Source organism: Rutidosis leptorrhynchoides, chromosome 3 (genome assembly GCF_046630445.1).
Source record: "Rutidosis leptorrhynchoides isolate AG116_Rl617_1_P2 chromosome 3, CSIRO_AGI_Rlap_v1, whole genome shotgun sequence".
Lineage (NCBI taxonomy): Eukaryota > Viridiplantae > Streptophyta > Magnoliopsida > Asterales > Asteraceae > Rutidosis > Rutidosis leptorrhynchoides.
This window is the reverse complement of record NC_092335.1, coordinates 107933347-107943084: the sequence shown is the minus strand read 5'-3', so window position 1 is coordinate 107943084 and position 9738 is coordinate 107933347. Positions and strand designations below refer to the sequence as shown.

General features: G+C 32.7%; 1 long non-coding RNA gene across 1 annotated transcript; it reads left to right on the top strand.

The window, feature by feature from the left end:
* The first annotated feature begins 434 nt into the window (after positions 1-434).
* On the top strand, positions 435-1334 carry LOC139901439 (uncharacterized). The gene is made up of 4 exons (XR_011777654.1): positions 435-500; positions 659-765; positions 938-1003; positions 1157-1334. It is a non-coding gene; the product is annotated as an uncharacterized lncRNA (long non-coding RNA).
* The last annotated feature ends 8404 nt before the right edge of the window (positions 1335-9738 follow it).

The following is a 9738-nucleotide window of genomic DNA, read 5'->3' as shown; positions in this document are numbered from 1 at the left end:
GGACACTTGGCATCATGAGGTTTAATTAGGAAAAGATTTATGATGTAATTATAATTAAAAAAATTAAATTAAATTAAACTAACATATTAAACAGATTTAAAATTGTATTGGGACTAACAACTCTTATCGAGTACAACACACAAAAAATAATAATAATAATAATTTTTTTTTTCATTTTTAAAATAGAACTTTTTAGAAAATTATAAGAAGTGTTCTACTTTTTTTAACTTGCAGACTTTAACTAAAAATTGTAAGAAGTGTTCTACTTTTTTAACTTGAAAATTGGACTCTCTTTTCTAATATCAAGAATTCAAAATTTAAATTTACCTTTTAATATAACACCGTGTATTAAATAATGGGTTTCATTGTTTTTTTTATCAAGATAACATTGATTTGAATCAAGTGACTTCCTCATTCTATTCTTCATATTATCATATTTCTCCGGTGATTTATCCGTAAATTAATTATGGCTCCGTAGTTTAACTTTTGTTTTCTACATTGTAAGTTTAAATATTCTATTTATAATTTAGGGTTTATTTTCACTTGATTGATTTATTTATATTTTAGTCTTAAATTGATTTAATTGTTCATGGTTATGTGATCTAATAGATATACGATTTTTTTTTTTTATTGACATGTTGATTGTTACTTGTGACAGGTGTGGTGGGTTTTGACTTAATTTACTTATCAAAATCAAATGAGCAAATTGTAATCAAGCTAACTATATGTTGTATATTTCACTGTGCGATTTTACTGCAACAATTTGTAAGATGTGTTTTGGGTTTTCATTATTGTTACTCATTGTTCTGTGATCGAATTAGTTTTTCTTTTTGCTTGAAAAATCTTCGGTATGCTGTTAAATGAGCTTTTTAGAATTTCTTTTATAACTATATTATGGTTTAACTCTTTATAATTAAGTATTGCTTTGTTGTTGCAGAGTATTGACTATATAGCAAAGTTTCAAGTAGGAAAGAGTGGATTAGGTGCCGCTAATTATGTACAGGTGAAATGTGTTTGTCATTTCTCTTACAAATAAAGCATACATGTAATTGTGAAATTGAGTTCAATGTATTTGGATGGCTAATCTGTTTGTGACTTACTTGATTCATATATATGTTTTGATGCATATGTTACTCTTTTTTTTCTTCTGTTTTAGCGGTTCGCGTTGAATTAAAAGGACGAGGATTAGGCTTGGATTCAACACGCTGTCTGATTTGTGATGATGATTTAGAAGTGTGGATCACATCCTAATAATAATATTTCTTTGAGGTAAGCTTTATAATGGTAAATATCTATAAAAGTTTCATCGTGTATGTTCATCTGTGTTGTTGGCCCAATACTTCATTGTAGCTTTGGTGGAAATGCGATGTTTAAAGAAAGTTCATTTATAAGGAGCGGTGATAAGGAGGTTCAAGATTTGTATGGGTCATGGGTCTTTAACTGGTGAGGAATCTAGAATGTAGGATTTGAAAAACTTTGCAGTTAGTTAGTGATTAAAAAACATGTGCTTTAATTGATTTGTATTCGGTGTATTGATTCATATTGTAATTGTTATGGAGATCATATTTCATGCAGGGGAGTGAGTATACCATCAAAATTTACCCTAAACTGCTATACTGTTTTAGAGAATTGTATGTACAAAATTATAATGCATTTTAGTGATGCATAAATATTTTAATGGTGTATGGATGATCACCCCTTTCATATGTATTATTGTCTTTATCGATTGTTGTCTCAATTTTTGTTTTAATTTTGTTAGTTGTACCATGTGATCACATGATAGAATCATTGAATATAGTAATACAAAACTTAAAATTGAGAGTTAATTTGTATATGTGTATAATTTTTTTCTTTAACATGTATATACATATACATATTATACATTATACATATAAATCATTACAAAACTTAAATGTATACAGAATATTACAAATCAAAACTTTTTTTTTTTTTTTTTTGTAAAACACTAAAACTTATACAATAATGTTTATTATAAAAATGCAATCTTAGTTAAAAACTCGTGAATTCACAGGTCTTTTCACTAGTTTTATTATATTGTACTTCGTATATTGTATTTATATTTTATATTAGAATAAATAATAAGTAATGATTGAATCATTTAAGCAAATATTATTAGGGAGCATTAGTATTACTATTTAATTTGGAAGGAAAGAATTATAGATTTTGTCAGGTGGATCCATCCCCTTTACCTCGTCATTCTTCTTATCCTCGGCTTATTAGACGCTCTAAATTATTTTTTATGGCATTTTCATCATAAATTTAAGTTGATTTTATCATTTCACGTGTGAGAGCTTAATATTTGTAGTGTTCAACTGTGGAGGATTTGACCTTTGACTGTATACCACGTGCATGGTATCTTTGGACTCCATAATTGGTTGGCCGCACGTGCAACCTCTTCAGCCATTGGCTCATACTAAATCATTTTCTTTACGGTCCTTCTTATCTTAAATTAACTACATCATGCTTTCTATTTCACAAATGTTACGTACTTCCGTAATTTATACACATACTGTCACACACATTAGCATAAAAAAAAAATTCAATTTTTTGTTTTGAAGTTATAAAAGAATTAAAAATGTTTTGCATCATAGACATATATTAACATCGTATAACTCACATAGATAGAAGATAGATTATACGGTTTCAGAACAGCCATTAAGGTTCATACTCCCAACTTTCAACTACTGGGCTTTAACATGTGTACAAAGTACACTCATATACCTTCTACTCTATGGGCTTCAAGATATTGGTAATGGGCCCAAATGAAAAAATGTAAGCAAGTAAGGTATATCAGTAAATGAATTTATAGATCTTAAACCCTCCAGTGATTGTCCAATTCAGCCCATTCACCTTCCTAAGTCATAACAATAACGACACACGTTACTATGGCCTTGAATGCTTATATAAAGTAAAAAAGGTATAATGTTTTTTTATGTTCGGGTTACCTGGGACTCTGGGAGGGCGACTAATTCGACCCCATGGCCCATATTCTATGTATGCAGGCTACTACAAAATATTCATCTTAGACATGATTTGAACACGAGACCTTTTTGCAAGGAAATTAGGGCCTAACTAGTGCGCTATCTTGTGATGATTCCTTGAATGCTTAAATGTGATTGACAGCATTTTTTAAAAATATGTACGCTGCAGTAACATATTTTATATACTCCGTATTATTGATATTATAATATATATATATATATATATATATATATATATATATATATATATATATATATATATATATATATATATATATATATATATTGTGATGACTCCGTCAAAACACTTAACGGCTCCGTCACTTGGTCCCACAGCTTGATCGAAACTCTATATGAATTTAATAAAACAACCTTGCATTCTTTATTTAAAAATGATTTCCTATAAAGGAAATCTACTAAAATGTATAAGTTTAGAAAAATCATACAATAATATTTTAACCAAAAGTTGACCAAAACAAAGTCAACAAACAACCACTATTTAATGTAACAAAATAGAATGCAAGTTAATGTTTAACAAAAGCTGCCATCACAAATATGCAGACTCTCTAAGCACAGCGGAAGCAATCAATCATGAACCTGAGAATAAAACATGCGAGTAACTGTCAACAAAAATGTTGAGTGAATTATAGGTTTAATATTGTAAACAATATCTAATTTAAACCATAAAAATTTATGTTTGAAAACATAAAAACTCCTTTTTGGACCACAAAATTATATGCTAGAAAACATATAAAAACATTATTCCATTTTCCGTGAGCCACCTGGTAACCACTTAACCATTTATTTACCCTTGCCAAACACAATAAATAATATACACAGAACAAGTGTATCTACAACAAATTACGAAGTACTAAACATTCCGATTATAAATTGCTAGCGCGACTAGCTCGAAATGGGGTTGTCAAACCCGATAGATCTATCCATAGGATTCGCGTTCACCAGTAGAAACCAGTGATTACAGTTACCAGACTAGGGAATATTTTTTGTTCAACTCACAATGAATAATTTAAACCAACTTTCACTTGTGTCCAGAATATAAAATAAATTGCATGTATTCTCATCCCAAAAGATTTAAAATATAAAAATGGGACTATAACTCACCTTAATAGCAACGAAGTAACCAATACAATTAAGCGAACAGCAAATGTAGTACAGTGATCAGGAATGATCACAACGCCGACCTATAAATAAAGCAGGTCGATATAAATAACTAACTTAGGTCAAGTCTTAGTATGACAGCTATTGTACATGTTGCAAGTAGTCATAGAACAATACTCAATATGCATCGGTTTGATCGGAACAGCTTACGGACACACACTTTCTATTTTTAGAAAGTTTCTATTTTTAGCAGGTTTCCATTTTTGGAAAGTTTCTATTTTTGGAAAGTTTCTATTTTTGGAAAGTTTCTATTTTTGGAAAGTTTCTATTTTTGGAAAGTTTCTATTTTTGGAAAGTTTCTATTTTTGGAAAGTTTCTATTTTTGGAAAGTTTCCAAATTTAGAAAGTTGCTATTTTAGGAAAGTTTATAAGTTAGGAAAGTTTCCTTAATTAGAAAGTCAACAAAAGTCAACTAAAAGTCAAAGTCAACCGAAAGTCAACTCAAAAGTCAACCTTGGTCAAACATGGTCAATGTAAATTTTAAAAGTGTAAGTTATAATAATAATATAAGTTATAACGTTTATTAAAGTTAAATATGTCTAATTATGTCATAACATAAGTTTAATTAAATAAAAATGAATTATTAAAGTTAATATAAGTTGAAATGTTATAATTAGTATAACATAAGTATTTAATTAATTAATTAAATGTCAATCATAATATAAATATTATTAATTTATAATAAATTTTAAATCATATCATAAGTATTATTAATTAATAATGAATTATTAATCATATCATAAGTTTCTAATTAAAATTATTAAATCATAAGTATTTAATAATTAAGTCATAATTAAATAATAATTAAGTCTTATAATAATTAAATAATTATTTAATATTTATTATAAGTCTTTTAATAATTTCTCAAAAACAAATTTAATACTTATCATAAGTATTTTCCTTTAATAATAAAAGTATTACTAATCATAAGTTTAATTAAAATGTTAATTAAATTATAATTAATAATTAAATGATATAATAAATATTTATATCATATGTTTTAAATAATAATAATTACTCCTTTTATTATAAGTAATTAATTAATAATGAATTCCATAAATTTTATCATAAGTTTAATCACTAACCATAAGTTTTAAGTTTAAAAGTTCGCCGGGTCGTATCTTGAGCCCCGGGTGTCGGTTTCAGGCAAGCCACATATGTAACTTCACCTACTCAAACCACCCGACACATTTATGAACTCAAGAACACTCCAAGAACAGTCCCTAAGTCGTGCATATCAGCCATGACTTCAATTGGGAAATCATTTTACTCAAAACAGTAATTCGGGCAAAACGGGTGAACCGTGGCTCGGATTTAGGTGACCCGAACATGAATATTCGTCCCACCAACAGTCCTAACCAAATGACACACCCTAAAGACACCAAGGATGGTCACAAAGTCGGACCCAACCTTGTTCATGCCAAGAACACCTTTCAATCTTTAACAAAAATCAAATTAATCATATCTAGGGCTCCGGGAATCGAAACGACATGAATCCGGAGTCTAAAATTAATGTCTTGATGAGAGGAACTCATCTAAACACTTTAATTTCACTTTTATATCAGTTACTTAACCAGAAAAGAACGAATAAGCTTCTGTCCCAAATTAATCAAACCGAAAACATGTATTAACGAGCATTTCTACGCATGCTATCAACCATACAATAACATACAATTATCATACTATCAATATAACATATAAAATCAGTAAAATATAAGAAAAATCAAAAAGCTAGGGTTAGGGTTTATACCCTAATCAAAAATTGAGAAGAATGAGATTAAAGATCGCGAGACGGTGAATCCGATTATGTAGATGATCTTGATTGATGAAGAACACTTGTATGCTAGATGATGGTGGACGAATTTTATGATGATGATGCTAAGAAAATCGGCCAAAATGATGTAAGAGAAAGAAGGGAGAAAAGAAAAATAAAAAGGCTAGGTTAAATGGAGCATTTTGGTGGTTTTGATCAAATAAATCACTAATTACCAAGAATGGCAAAAACAACCCCTCCCTCCTTGATATTTTCGGCCAAAAACAAAAGGGTGGGCCCCATTTGTGGGCCAACTTGCTAAAAGATTAATTCCTTATGGCCCGAAAGCCCGAACGAGTCCCGAAACGCGAAAACGCACTTACGCGATTAAAAATCCGGAAACATAATAACTACGCGACGAAAAATAAATATAAACACTAAATATAATTATATGATCTTAAAATATCATATTTAAAATAATTAGGATTTAAAAATCCCGAAAGCTCGACCGTTGGTTTGAAAACCGAAAAGATTCGCCGGATGGAAATCCGCGACACGTAGAAACGTATAACTTGAAATATGAATCCAAATATTCATATAACACATAATAATTAATATATTATTACAAAAATAATAATATAGGTCATAGAAATGACGTGGCACGAATAGCAGTTAACGGTCGTTAAATAATTAACGGTAAAAGATAACGGGAAAAGTAGGGTCGTTACAGTACCTTCCCGTTACGGAAATTTCGTCCCGAAATTTAAGCATGTGCAGGGGTTGACTCAGCATCTGGGAACAAATACGGGTACTTCTGCCTCATCTGAACTTCACGCTCCCAAGTGAACTCGGGAACGCGTCGTTCCATCTAACTCGAAAATAGAAATTCTACTCTGTTTAAGAGTCTTAACCTTTCGATCCATAATTTCAACAGGTTCCTTAAAAGAAAAAGTAGTTTCTTATCAACATGAAGTCCCTCCAGAGGAATATTCTTATCGGCCTTGGCCAAACACTTCTTTAAATTCGATACATGAATAACATCGCGAACAACACTGAGTTCTTGTGGCAATTTCAAACGATAAGCCACGGGTCCAACTCTCTCAATAATTTCAAAAGATCCAACAATTTGAGGATTCAACTTTCCCCTTTTTCTAGAACGTATCACGCCCTTCCAAGGCAATACCTTCAACATAACACGATCACCGACCTGAAATTCAATATCGTTCCTTCTCTTATCAGCATAATTCTTTTGCCTACTCCTGACAGTTCTCAATCTTTCCTTAATCTGTACGATCTTCTCGGTAGTCTCTTGAATAATTTCTGGACCAGTGAGTTGATCATCCCCAACCTCATTCCAACAGACAGGAGACCTACACTTTCTACCATACATAGCTTCAAACGGTGCGGCTTTAATACTTGCATGATAGCTGTGGTTATAAGATAGCTTAGCCAACGACAAGTATCTATCCCTACAATTACCAAAATCAATTACGCACGCCCTCAACATGCCTTCTAACGTTTGGATGGTCCTTTAATTCGGACCGTTCGACGGTGGATGATAAGCGGTGCTCATATCCAATTTAGTTCCTAAAGCATCTTGTAAAGACTGCCAAAACCTCGCCGTAAATCGACTGTCTTGATCCGAAATAATAGATACGGGAACACCATGCCTCAAAACAATTTCCTTCAATTATAAACGGGTAAGCTTCTCCCTCGAATCAGTTTCCTTAATCGGTAAGAAATGAGCTGATTTTGTGAGTCGGTCACAATCACCCAAATGGCGTCGTAACCACCCACAACTCACAATAACTTCGTAATAAAATCCATTGTAATACCTTCCCACTTCCACTCGGGAATCTCAGGTTGCACCAAAAGTCCAGACGGTTTCTAATGTTCAGCCTTAACCTTAGCACAGGTCAAATAGTTAACCACATACGTAGCCATATCAGCTTTCAAATTAGGCCACCAATACAGCTCCTTAAGATCATGATACATCTTTCCTGAACCAGGATGAATAGAGTACCCATACTTATGAGCCTCATCTAAAACAAGTTTTCATAGATCACCCAACTTCGGAACCCAAAGGCATCCCGCAAAGTACCGAGTACCATCGGTTTGTACCTCTAACTGTTTACTCAAGCCTCGGACCTTCCCGTTACAAAATTTTCCTCCTTCAAGGCTTCTTGTTGTGCCTCAAGAATCTGCCTTGTGAGGTTTGTTCGAATGGTCATATTTAAGGCTCTAAACCTACGAGGTTCAACTCTCTCTTTTCGACTCAAAGCATCAGCTACAACATTGGCCTTTCCAGGATGATATAGAAGTTCAAAATCATAATCGTTCAACGTCTCAACCCATCTTCGCTGTCTCATATTTAGCTATTTTTGATCAAGAATATGTTGAAGACTTTTGTGATCAGTGTACACTGCACATTTGACCCCATATAAGTAATGTCTCCAATTCTTGAGTGCGAATATAACAACTCCCAATTCTAAATCATGGGTTGTATAATTCTGCTCGTGGATCTTCAACTGCCATGACGCATATGCAATAACCTTCTTTCATTGCATCAAAACACACCCAAAGCCTTGACGCGAAGTATCACAATAAACAACAAAATCATAATTACCCTTAGGTAGTGACAATATCGGAGCGGTAGTCAACTTCTTCTTCAAAATTTGAGAAGCAGTCTCTTGTTCATCCTTCCACTCATACTTCTCCCCCTTATGCGTTAAAGCAGTCAGAGGTGTCGCTATACGAGAGAAATCTTGAATGAACCTTCTATAATATCCTACCAATCCTAGAAACTGACGGATCTGAGTAGGAGTTTTTGGAGTTTCCCACTTTTCGATTGCCTCAATCTTAGCAGGATCAACTTGTATTCCCTGTTTACTAACAATATGTCCGAGGAAATTGAACTTCTCTTAACCAGAAAGCACACTTAGAGAACTTAGCGTACAACTCTTCTTTCCTCAACAGATCAAGCACTAACTTCAAATGTTCTTCGTCCTTCATCACTCTTAGAATAAATAAGGATGTGGTCGATGAAAACAATAACGAATTTGTCCAGATAGGGTCTACACACACGGTTCATGAGGTCTATGAACACAGCAGGTGCATTTGTCAATCTGAACGGCATAACAAGAAACTCAAAGTGACCGTAACGGGTGCGAAAAGCAGTTTTCGAAACATCAGATTCTTTAACACGCAACTGATGATAACCGGAACGAAGATCGATTTCAGAATAAACGGACAAACCTTGAAGTTGATCGAACAGATCATCAATTCTCGGAAGAGGGTAACGGTTCTTAACAGTAAGCTCGTTCAATTCACGATAATCAATACACAAACGAAATGAACCATCTTTCTTCTCAACGAACAAAACGGGAGCTCCCCAAGGGGACGAACTGGGCCGGATGAAATAAAGTTGCAATAATGAAGGAAGAAATAAATATGGAGTAGTCACATCGGTGGCATAGATATAAAAGGCAAATCTCTCAAAGGAGATAACGAGGATCATGGACTTCAAAGTAAATTTTCATTACATTTCCGAAAGGAAGACGTACGAAAGGTGTGATATTTCAACGAGATTGAACTTCCTTGTTCAATGAGCGAGGAAATCTAGGATTCATCCATATTCTTAAATTTATGTGCGGATGAAAAGAACGCGTATCATGGGTTATAAAGAATGGTCGACTCCAGGTGAGATGAATCTCCAAAATTAATTTCATGTACCTCAAAGTATTGAATTCTATGATTGATGTTGCGGTTGACAGCGAATATTGAGAGTAGAAACTCCTCAAACGG